This window comes from Sparus aurata, chromosome 15, assembly GCF_900880675.1.
Source record: "Sparus aurata chromosome 15, fSpaAur1.1, whole genome shotgun sequence".
Classification (NCBI taxonomy): domain Eukaryota; kingdom Metazoa; phylum Chordata; class Actinopteri; order Spariformes; family Sparidae; genus Sparus; species Sparus aurata.
Genome location: NC_044201.1, coordinates 9,634,170 through 9,647,177, shown reverse-complemented (window position 1 = coordinate 9,647,177; position 13,008 = coordinate 9,634,170). Strand labels below are relative to the sequence as shown.

General features: G+C 39.9%; 1 protein-coding gene across 19 annotated transcripts in view; it reads left to right on the top strand.

Moving 5' to 3' along the window:
- LOC115596343 (dystonin-like) overlaps window positions 1-13,008 on the top strand; it is a 118,665-nt gene that overhangs the window by 9,654 nt on the left and 96,003 nt on the right. The gene's annotated exons all lie outside the window — the stretch shown is intronic.

Below are 13,008 nucleotides of genomic sequence, written 5' to 3'. Positions count from 1 at the left end.
CCCGGTCGATGATTAGATTATTGGATTATTTCTCTGGTTCAGCTGTGAAACTGGAATATTATGCTTCGAATATGTGTGGAAAAAAACATTCCAAGCCGGGCGATGACACTTATTGTCATACTGAAAGGTCTGAACTGAGGAAATCAAGTGTGTTTTTGATTAGATCTTACCTCCATGATATAAAAGCTATTATTCTATAGTTCAAATATAGGAATATGAGCGGCTGAATGCTGCGAATGTGTCCTGTGTGGTGTCTGGACAGTGACATGGCAGGGTGAGGCGTTAGCTCATAGCTCATTTCACTCCATATAGCTGCTCCTTTCGGGTCTATCTCATTAATTGGAGTGAATCCATCACACATATGAGCTCCATGTTATTCAGCGTCTCTCTGACAGCCAGCTCCACATGCAGTCTGAGGCCCCGGCCCTGCATGTGCAGGGGTGGGGTGGGTGGGGGGCTGAATTCAAACTGACAGCAGCGCTTTTAACTCTTTGTGTCTCCTCTCGCCACACAAGGACCCAAAGTTAAACAACAATCAGCATGTATACTGTGCACTATTGTGCTGGGCACTAGCCGTGAGCATGTTCTCGCTCAGCTGTTTGGGTATTGCAGCCGGCAGGGCCAGTCAGCTGTGGTGTATGGCTTAAAGGCCCTGACTGGGCTCTAATGGGATCATATGATGTGGCATCATTAGGAATCTGTAGCTGTTGTCTGCAAGGAGAGGAGTTGTGACTCACAATGAGCTCATTTATCTTTCGTGACTTCTTCAAGCACTAACTACCAGTCAGGGATTGTTTTTTTTACATGTTGTATATCGATTATTGGGGTTATCCGACTCCTCGTGGTTGTTGCGTGGACAATGAACCCAACAAGGAAGGGTAAGGCATTTTTTTTGCTATTTTCCTGATCGTACTACCACAAAATTTAAGTTTCGCAGCCTCAAAATAATGCAAATGATTTTCATTGGCACTTTCACTCCAACTTTAGTCAATTTACGGTTTCCTTTAGGTAAAACTGACCACGTTTCCCTTTTCCTATCAGTGCTGTCCTGCTCACAAACATCTGGTTATTGAGTGATCTTGGTCGAAACTTGAGATCAGCTGGTGGGCTAATCATTACTTCTAGCACACTCATCTGCAACCCTGTTTCCACCCGCTTTGTTTACATCTGTCTCCTCATGGCAGGAAAGCTCTGACTGCTGAACCAGAACAAAGAATTGCTCCACATTTATTCACTAGACGTCAGTTAATGATACGTAGCAATGAAGATGGTCAAATGTATATATTTTTTAGCAAAAGTTGTGGACTGTTATCATCTGAGAAGTGAGAAGAAAGGTGTTTGAAATTATAGATTTGAGAGGAAAGCCTTAAAAAATGAGTTCGTAGAGGAATTTATTGTATCCAGTACCATCGTAAGCAGAAGGTTGAGAATCTTTAAATTAGTGCCAAATACCTTCTTTAAACAATTTTGTTCTTAATGTACATTTGAAATTGAAATGTTCACTTTGTAATATGGGAAAAGAAGTCAGACTCAAAAATGTAGTATTCAAAATATTGATCAGGAAATAATAAAAATAATACAAAATCTTTTCCAAAACTGAATAAACAAGCAGTTGTCAGAGGGAAATAAGGTCCACAGAACACTGTTTGAAGCTAGAAAAGTGGCGGGGTCCGCCACATATAAACAAAGTAAAACTGTATGAAATTATGTTGTCCTTGAAAATCAGTTTGTTTCAATCAATGAATCTTTTCCCCCAAAACTTCACAGTGCACCTCTGAACAAGAAAATGGCTTCACACTGTTTTTATTGTTTCCATAAAAACGGACGAGACATTTTTCCATAGGGCGATGGCCAACTCTTGTAAAAGTCCCTGCCTTTACTTTATTTTTGTTTGCAGTTGATAGGAAGCGATCACCCAGAGCCCCGAGCTTCCCTCCATGTGATGCGTAGAGTATCAAAGAGAGACATTTTCACATCAACAGTAACCAAACAAACAGACCAGTAAACAGAACATCATAAACAGATAAACAGATTTGTCTTTGTCCGGCCATAGTCATGACACGGTATATGTAACTGTGCAGGCTTTGCGGGTGCTTGTCACTTGTTGCCTGGCTAAATTCCAGAGTCATCGAGCACCATCTGAGAGTGTTAAACTGGGGGGAAAAGATACAGTACAGGCTTCCCTGTAATGACTGACTGCCACATGATGTGTCACATTGTGCATGTTCACCACCAGTGTGACCTTTTGAGAAAAAAAAAAATTGACAGATATCTAGATTAATGGAATTCTGCACACGGTCCTGATCTCTGTGTGTGTCAAGAATGAGAGGTTTCAGATTTTTGCTGACTCAGCACAACAATCGCCATTGACGGGGGAGCGTGTGTGTAGTTCTTACAGCCCCGGCAGTAAGAATGCCACACTAATTAGGTATTAGAGCTAATAGTACACCAAGTGGAGGAATTCCTTTGGTTCGGGCTGAAATTCAATGCAGGCTTTACAAAAGACTGTAAACCTGAGCAGTGAGTTAAAGACATGGTTTCTTAAGACGCGCACAACAGTTAATGGCACTGGGCAGTGGCCTTGACGGATCGCACTGTTCTTGCAGAGCCTGCTCGGTAGGCCTTCAGCATGAAGGGGCCATTAGAGTTTACAGTTGATCATCCTCTGACACCAGGGAAGACTTTGGTCAGCCCTTCTTGCTGTACATTTTGTTTTTAAGATGCCATAATGGGGTAAATAGTTTCATTAGATTGAATATACAGTGTATTTATAGAGTTGACTCCGAGTAAACATGTTTTGCTTATTGAGCAATTGGAATTCAAGCCGGACAAAACATTTATATATCCTCTGCCAAGGAGGTTATGTTTTCGCCCATGTCAATTTGTTGGTTGGCTGGTTGATTTGTCAGCAGGATTGCACAAGAAATACGCCGTGGATCTCCACGAAACTTGGATGGGTGATGGATCTCGGCCAGAACACGACCCATTTACTTTTGGTGTGGATCCAGATAAAGGGACAGATCCAGGAAATGTTTACTCTCTTTCTTTAATATTACGACATGAGGTTTTTTCAACGTTTTTGTTAATTTCCTAAGGAATGATGCATGGACCTTGTGGTAAAAATTGGCGTATTAAGGTGGCCTGTGTCTATGAGCGAGTACAATGTGATCCTAGATCTGATTGGGGTCATGGGTGGTTTGAAATTGAGATTGATATGGTGCTGTAAAGATTGATCTTGTATTAGGCGTGACTTAATTAAAGGGGAATGTTGAGCCTTGGCGGAGGTATGCACTCTACCGAGTTCCATGAGTTTTTGACCTGCTTTTAGTGTTCGTGCACAGATTTAAAAAAAGTACTTTCTTGTAAATTGCCCTTCAGAAACATTCTAGGGATGAATAAGATTTATGTAACAGAGAACTAGCTAAAGCTAAATCTGTTATATGCACATAAGCAAATTAGATATTCACCCAAAAGTCTGTTTCTCTTCAGTCACACTGAGTGTGATTTGATACTAGGGTTAGACGATCTGGCTAAAACGTAATTTCACTATCTATATATAGGTGCAATATGTACCGATCCAAATTCATACTCAAAACAAACCAGGGGCAGCTTTTTGCCAGATTAATCGCTAACTGCTGCTGACTGTAGCTGCCATTAGCTAGTTAGCTCAGTTAGTCATGCAGCTCCTGGTCTGCACTGCTAAGTGCTAGGGGAGTGTTGGTGTTTACATTGGTAGCGCAGGAGCTCTGGACCAGCACCCAACTGGGCTAGCTGGTTAGACATCACTGCATCATAAAACATAATCATGCTAATGAAAACTGCTATATCTCCACCTTCTGTTGATAATTGCAGTTAATTTTTTTTTACTTGAACTGATCCGTTATTCAATGAGGTAATGTAAAGTTTGGAAACAGAAGTAACAGGACATTAAACGCCGCTCCAAGGTTGATGTTGATCTGAAACCATCAAATCTTCCACCCCATATGTTACGACAGTATGACTGATATTATCCCTTTTTCAGTAGAGATCTTCCTTGAATCAAATATAAGTAAAGTCTTTCAGTGAAAGTGAACTGATTCCCTGATAATTTGGGATTTTCTGATCTTTAAGGAGGATTAAGCGTTAGCTGACAGCCATATGCAGCACAGGACCAGTCTTTCGGATGCCAGCTCTGTATGTTGTGTATACTGTATAGGAGGGTGTGGCCTGCCAGTGTCTGCTTCTGTCTGTGAGTCATTGCAGTCTTCATTATCACTTAATCTCTCGTTACAAGACTAATTTCTGTTGGTACATTAAGGAAACGTGTGATTATCATCATCAACCGTTCTATATGTACTATCTTGCATGATCCAACCCAGCGACGAGTGAGAGAGCATTGTGTTTTTTGCACAGTCACTGCCTTTGTCCATCCTCCTGGGCCGTGCCCAGCCCAACCCCTCTGCTCTATGTCGACAGCCCACTCATCACATTCAAACGGCCTCAGTGGCCCACACACACACACACACATACACACACAGATAGACACATACACACACAGCCTGCTGCCTCTATGGAGACTGTCTGCCACCGTACAAAAGACACTTTGTTGTTACGGGAGCAGCATCCAAGTTCCAGAGACTTGTTCATGTGTCAAGTTGATGGTAGTGACACTTTCTTTTTTTTTTTTTTTTTGTCGTGGCTTTTCATTAAGATCAAACATTAAGAGGGCACAGTTTGAAAGGGGTATCTACCCACCTCACTCAGCCTTCAGATTAACATTCCTTACTGAATATTGTGCATGCACCGTCGGCCACCGTAGTCCCCCAAAAAACGGAGCACAAACCCACCAGGTTGTATCACCTACATTCAATAAGGAACACGCTTAATATTTTAAATCAAACGTGTTTTTTTGGATCCGTAAACGATTCGGCTCGGCATATCATGGCTTTGATCGCTGGACGGCTGGACCTGACATGTTGGAACTAACATACAGTAGATATCTGATTATCGAGGGTAATTTCACAGCTACCGGGGCCAGAATCCTGAGTGCTAATGGCCAATTAAGTTCCTCAGATTTTTGGATCAGGTTTGGCGCTCTCTTATTTCACAATACCATCTAGCTTGAAGTGCTTTCGCCCGCAAGCCAGCTGCTTTCGGTTTCATTTGACATGTTTTTTTTTGCTCAGATCAGTTTGCCCGTTTATATCGGTGGTGAAAATAAGAAATGTAAAATCAGATTGTTTTCCCGTAATTGTCCGTCAGTTTCAAAAGGTTTTATGTGGAAATAGAATGTTAAAAGATAAATCCCTCTTTAGTAAATACACAGCACTCCATATCTACTGATGCTAAGACATAATATTGTTCATGTGGCCAAGCCCTTCATTGATCTAATCAATAGACTTCATTTAAAATGGGCAGTGTAATCCGAACCAGCAGAGCTCTCAGAAAGCTTTTTACTGCTCCATCATCCTCAGCTTCAGAAATATATCTGTGTTTTATTTAGGCTTTAATCATATGTTATTTTTATTTTTTTATTTTTAATAATTTAGAAATAAACATTGACGGTCCCTCTGGAATACGTTGGTTTTTTATCATCATATTGTATTTTCAGTTATATGAGCTCTAACTTTAAAGCAGTACTGTGCTTTATATCGGCGAGTGTGATGTATTTCTGTTTGTGTGCGTGTGTTGTCATGGTGATGGGAAGACCAGCATGACAGAAACTCATTCCACGGCTTTCCTTAGCTCCTCTCACATGAGATCATCTTGTGCCTCGCCGTCCCACCCCTGACTCATGCTCTGTAGCCGCTCCTCTCTCGCTCGGGCAGCACCACCCTTCTCTCCTGAATGCAGCAGATGCTGGGAAGCAGTCCCGTAGCTGCAGCAGGAAACAGCTTTCCTTTTTCTCCACTATGTCATAGGAGGCCAAGAAATGAATAGTTCCATCTGTTTTACTGTTGATTGCGAAGCTATTGTCTGGAAATCATGGCTGTCCTCTCATGACCTGCCTGATATCAGTCGTGAGGGGTATAAAGAAAGATCATTAGTCAGACGGTGATTTTGTCACATCGCAGGCGAGGAGGGGGCTGTGTACCATTTGCCATGACCTGCGCCATAGTCGGATGAGCACCTCCTGTGGCAACAGCTGTGATCGGTAGCATTGCATGACCTTCCACGCAGTTCCGGCTGCTCCTTCTTCTCAATCAGATTAAGGAGAGGTTAACTGAGGAAGTCCGTGAATATGTACGTTAGGACGACTCGTCTTTGGGCTTTGGCGTCATCTGTTGTCTTCTCTCTTTACTGAAGTGCAGTTATTTCAGTGTTTAATATTTATTAGTTCCAAACCCAATATCATCTGCTCCGTTTTAGTCCCCATTGTTTAAAGAACGCCAAAAAAACCCTGGCAGAGAAACCCCACCATCATCTCGTGATTAGGCGGTGTAATCGCAGAGCGATTTGGCTTAATACCTTACTAAAACACTTGATTTGGGGTTTTCCTTTAATTCGTTGCCTATCTGTTCATAATTAAGAAAATGATCCTTCCATTAGAGCAATAACTGTCACAGAAACTACTTCAAATGACTTTGAAGTCAGATTCTGATTTACAATATGATTGTCGTCATTGTTTCGTGACTAATACGGCTCTAAATGTAAGATTGCTGTGGATCTAATCTACATCTAAAAACTATGAATCCTTATTAGTTGTTGGCTTTTTTTGTTTTGCATGTTCAAAAGTGAAACAACTCCAGATTAATTCAACATGTCTGATAGGTATAGCTTGATATTGATGATAATATTGAGGAAAATATCGTGAACGTTAGTGTTACTTTCCTCATATTTACAGTTTGTGTTAAAGTCTGAAATGCACGGTTTCCGTGCAGTAATCCGTATTATTGTGTCCTTTTCCAAACAGAACTCTGTTAATGTGGAGTCACAATTGTGTGAATGTAGCACAACTGAGAATGTACACAGGATTACTTAAAGACTTTAAGTTGTAAGTCTTGATAAGGATTCTCTATAATCCCAGTGAGGGGAAAACAGATTTCCTCACATCCACAAATGCTCACTCAAATGTGGCAGTTGCAGCTGTTGCACATATGGGCGCTAGTGTTGGAGTGTTAGCAACTCTGTGTGTGTGTGTGTGTGTGTGTGTGCATTCATGTTTGTAAGTGTGTGTGTATATCCCATTAGCTGACATTAATGCTTCCCCCTTCCCTCTCCTTGACTTTGTTGAGTGCCTGTTGTACTGTGATGGCTCATGCCTGAGGGCACTTTGCCAGCTTCACCTCCATCCTCCATTTGCTTTTCGTCCGGGGTCAGACAATCTTCCAGCCTGAGTTATGAGCATATTGAGTAATACATCTTAACAACCTGAAATGTAACGTTACAAATGTCTGTAATGTTATCAATTAAGGAGACACCTCTAGATTGCACTGTATACTATGTTTTACTATACTGTCTACTTTGCAGAAATGAGCTGTGTACAAGGTGATAATCTCTGCACAGATGCTCAAACATTGTAGCCTTTTCCTTGGTTTCTTCTTTGTTTTGTCTTAAACCTGGAGACTTAAGAAATCAGGGACTGGAAGGGCAGCTTTGAAGGCTTGGCAACCTGTTTTAATTACTGAGCTGTTCCAGTCACATATTTCAGACGCTGCCCTGCCCCTCTGAGCAGACAGGCTGTAGTATTCTCACTTCCAAAGAATCACAACAATGCATCATCAAGTGCCCCCCCCTCATCCTCGCATTTGTGTCTTGGTTTACCACCTATGTCATGTTCACAACATGGTCATTTAAATGCAGTGGCAGAAGGTTGCTATTATGTGCTGAGTCATCACTCCTGCAGGCCCCTATTACAATAGGCAATGTACATGAAAGGTCCCGTGTGCAGGAATTAGTGGCAACTGAACAACCGTTGCTTCACCCTCCCCTTCTAAAAAATGTGAAAAACTAGTAAGGGCCATGTCTGGAGGCAGTTTTCATTGTGTCCGTTCTGGGCTACTGTAGAAACATGGCAGTGCAACATGGCGGCCTCTGCTCCCTCTGTAGATGTAAAAGGCTCATTCTGCAATTCGTTATAAGGGATCATACACAAACTAAAACATAGTCATGAATATTACATTCCATTTCTGCCTCTAAATCCTACACACTGGGCCTTTTTGCCATGAAATGTGTTACAGATATTCACGGTGCTCAAGGTGTTGAATTTGTACAACTTAAGCAATTTTGTAAAGCATTTCAGCTTGTGACAAAAGACCTGCTAAACTATGCTAATTAGTCAATGCTAGCATTGACTAATTAATGCTAAACAACTACAATGGTAAACATTAGCGTGCTGATGTTTACCATTCTATTAAGCATTAAGTGGCTTTTGAGTAAGCTTTGGTGGTGTTTTTTTTTTTTTACATTTTCGTTTTTTCTCATGGCATAAAGCGTGGATCCTGATGAAAAGAATCATGTGTATTTACGTTGATGGTTTCTGTGAGTGGGTACAATTAGTTGCCTGTCCAAATAAAAATCCAGATCCTAGTGGATATGGATATGTTTTATTTAATTTTCACATAGGCTTGATTGGAATAAAGGGTCGCCTCCTCGACAGAAGGCATTTGCTCCACTGAGTGCCATTCAGGTTTTAGTTTGGAGGCATGTCATGACACTGCTGAGCAGGAGACTCACCTAATTGATGGTTCCAATGAATCATTTCCTGCCATTATCATTGTTTTTATAGCTTTGTTATTGTGTCAGTTATATGATGATAACTAAGATAAAGCAAACAGTGACATAGACCCGACACTGCTATGCGACACACAGACAAACCGCAAATGTAAACATGCCTTTGCCCACCGAGCTGGTTGTGACACAAGAGATGTGAAAAGAGAGCTGTTGAGCAAGAATGTTTAGCGAGTCCTTGTCATCATAGGCGCGGAGGTTGAGGGCTTTTCAGTTTAGCGTTTACGTCTGTTTTAAATTCCCTTCCCTGTACGAGGTCAAGAGGATTACACAGTCTGGATTTTGATTGCTAGGACTTTTTGACTCTGTTCTGCTCAGAATGCGAGGATATTTTAGGCTTCGTGACATAACAAGATGCCAAAGGGTGACACCGGCCCCCCGTGTCCCAGACATTCTCCGAAAAACAAGGATTTTATCTGTTCTCCTGCACAATGAATTTTGAGGGAGTGATGTGCTGTGGACTGTCTTTAAGGTCTGCTTTAGTGTTGATGGACACAGTTTATTATAATCAGTGCAGACACACCGATTGTGTCATGTCCTGAATCGCTGATTATTCAATACATAAATTGAATACTGGCTAACTTCTTATAAACCTCCCTTTTAGGATAGACAAATCACATTCACAAGGAAATAAATGAGACAAGGAAACACACTTCGTATTCACAAATGCATAAAAGTCAACTCTACCACCAGCAGTCAGTCATCTTTGCTGTATGTAAGGAAATGATGGTCACCTCAGGGGCACAGATTATGTGGCCTGCAGTTGGAGGGGCAGCATGGTTTAGGGCCGTGCTATTTATAGGCAGGCACATGTGCTTTGCTGAGGTCTACAAATAAGTGTCTCAGGAGTTCTCTGGCTGTCCGTTTGAATGCTGTGGTGCACTCAGTGCACAGACAGACACAGACAGGCCACTCAGATGCAAGCATGGCCACCGTGTGTAAGATTTTCAGTGATTTACTGTCATTGTCAAAATGATAGTGTGCCCATATAGTTTGCAAAGAACTGCAGAAGACTGTAAATCTAAATAATAATTACTACTTAATTGTGACCAGTTTAACCAGTCATGGCATAAGTGTCCTAATCAGAGGCTAACGTTTGAAATGTCAGCAAGAGCTAACGAAATGTGAGAGAGACGAGGTGGTTATTCCGGCTTTCAGGATCCTTCAAACATCAACCCACTGAAGCCAAAGTTCACAAGCTGCTGGTTAACACATTTCTGAACCATTCCCAGACCTCTGAACTACCTGGATTTAAAGTCAGAACATTGAAAAAGAAATTAACTAAAATTATTTACAAAATGTGAAGAAATAACTAGCCTATTTTGATGTCATTTCAATGTGAAGAGATATGTATTGAAGGTTCATGCGAAAAAGCATGCTTGGTTATCTTAGCTTAGAATCAATCAATTAATCAATCAATCAATCAATCACTTTACTATTACTAGCTAATAGCAGCTACAGATAGCAGCAGTTAGCAGTTACTCTGTTGATTAGCTGCCCCCTACTTGTTTGGAGTATGAATTGGACGAGTGGACAACTCTTACACATTGCACCTTTTATAGCAAAACTGAATTTTTTCCAAATAATTATTGATTCATATTTTCATTGGACACTAGTTTTATTTCCAAACTTTCATAAGAGACAAAAAAAAAAACCATATAATAAACTAAACCAAATCAATATATAAAAAGAAAAAATGGAAACAATTAAAATTCGGGAGGAAAATTCAGTAGGAAGGATGTTCAAGTTGCTTACTTAAACAAATAGATGATTAAGAATCGGAAGATATGGCTGCCATATTTTATATAGAAATTGGCAGATGAACCTCTCAGGGAAAATTTCACCTTTTCACATTACAGGACAACATCAAATGAGTCATCCAAGATGTGATGGATGACTTGTCTGGGCTTTCCCACTGTAACAGAATACGTCTGTTGGCAGTGACTGAGGCAAAAGAAGCAACAGTGAACGTCAGTTGTCACAACCTGAAGGTTTTTCTCAGCATAAACAAACCTTAACAATGAAATAGACATCATACATTTAGTGCCATCAAGCATACGCTCATGTGTTAATGTTATTATTAGATAAATTCCCCACTGAGTGTCACACCAGAGCTTAAACAAGTTGGTTACTCAGTCACTGTTTCATTTGCACCCTTAGCAGTTTGCTGTTTAGGGACCATATCTGTTCTCCAGGCCTTTACGGAGACTTTCCCCTTAAACACAAACAAATCGATACTAACCCTTAAATTCCACACTTGCTTAATGTGTGATGACAATATCAATTTTTTGTTTATAATTCAGGTCCTTTGTGTTTGGAGGTTAATTTTAGTATAACGGTTATGTGTTTTGAGTTACACACCTTTAGTTAACTTCCTCCTCACAGGTGCGTTGTCAAGGCTTGTTGGCGAAACCAAATCGGCGACTTCCTTTGAAATGCATTTTTTAGGATTATGAAACGAACCCAAACAATGAGACAAGATACTGATGCAGCTTTGAAGTGATAAATTAAACCTGTGTCTGCATGATCAGTCGTAGTATTGCACTGTTGCAGTTTTCCGTAAGTAAACCTGATATGGTTTAAAGAGTCGAAAGGTGTGAAAGTCCAAGTTATGCAAGCATAGAATTTATTGATGTGATATGTAGAATTAAAGTTGATTAAGCTGATAAAGGTGTGCAACATCGGGAGAGTGGGTGAATAGTGATATCTGGTCGGCCATTATGTCATTGTTATTGTCACAGGGTTTGATATCTGATCCTTACTACTGCTTTCATGTCAGGACAAAAGTATGTACGACTACTTTTTTAAAGTTCTCAGAATTCAATGTCAGTGAGTTCATGCTTGCTTTTAATTCTCACACGTTCCTCAAGAGGGCACCATACTATTAACCACGTCTTAATTTTGGGGAAGAACAAGTACAGAAACAACTTTATACTGCTGGTATTAAAGCACTTAATCGTGGTTATCACACAATCTGACAGTGGCCGATCCATGTGCTGATCCATTGAATATGCCTGTTATCAGTAATCTGAGCAGTGTATGTGAAGCAGCATGTCTGATTGCTGGTTCAGCTCCCTGGTCTGTCCTTTGAGCTGGAGAGTTTCCTGGAATACTTCCTCAGCCAATCTATATTAATGAGTTTCTCGGGAGGGGTTAATATATTATGCAGCCAAGAGCTTAGATTATGGTATTACAAGCCAAATTGGTGCCTTACTGCAAGCTGCACTGCTTTATTTCTTAGCTGTGGAGTCAAAGGGACACAATGACACAGCAGCAGCAGCAGCAGCAGCACTGCCGCTTAATGTTTCTCATTGCATCACATATTTACTATATAAAGACCGACTGCTTTGTATGGAGGACTGAACCTGCCAAAAGGCATTCATTTATTTATGAATTGTGATATCTATATCTAAATAGATATTCTCTGCTTCAGTTTTTGTCTATTTATTTACCTTTGTATTAATTCTTTTTATTTTACTTCCCACTTCATTTTATATTTTATTTATTAATGTATTTCTGTTTGTATATACTGTTTTCTATTTTTGTTTTATAAACCATTTGCATTTTTTTTTACATAATTGATAAATGCCAATTAAAATGTTGCAGAAATAAATAGGTAAATAAATACATGTTTAAAATGAAACAATCAATTAACTTGATATTTAATAAGATAATAAATGAATACAAAAAATAATACAAAATAATAATAAATGAAATTAATTAAAACAATTATTGAGAAAGTAAATGCATAGTTGAACGTATACAAAAGTAAATGAATGAAGAGACAAGTTAAAGCAGAAATATTCATTTATGTCACATCTTTGTAAATACATTTTTGTATTCATTGCATATAATTATCTTTTTGTTGCATTTAATGGCATGCTTATTTATTCTATAGCCATTTATATATTTCTCTATTCATTCTTCTTCGTCTTCCATATTGCTGATGTGTTACTTCCTTTACTTGATGTTTGGCTGCCTGTCCTTGATCTAGATGTGTGGAACTATCGTGCAAAATAATTGTCAGCTCAACCCACATAACAATTCTCGGTGGCTTTTACTCGTGCACTATTTTTAGTTGATCTAAATGTAAGAATCTGCAGAGAGTACAGTCGCAGGGCTCGTAAGGTACATCTGCTATCCTGGGAATGCATCTTTCAGGTTTTATGATCATGATCAAGCCCAATTTGAGCTTTTTTTTATACCACAACCTTGCACAATGCATTCAAAGTAATGCAAGCCTGCTCAGGTCGCACACATGTCAAGCACTTTATTTTGAAAGAGTGGAAAGAGGATATT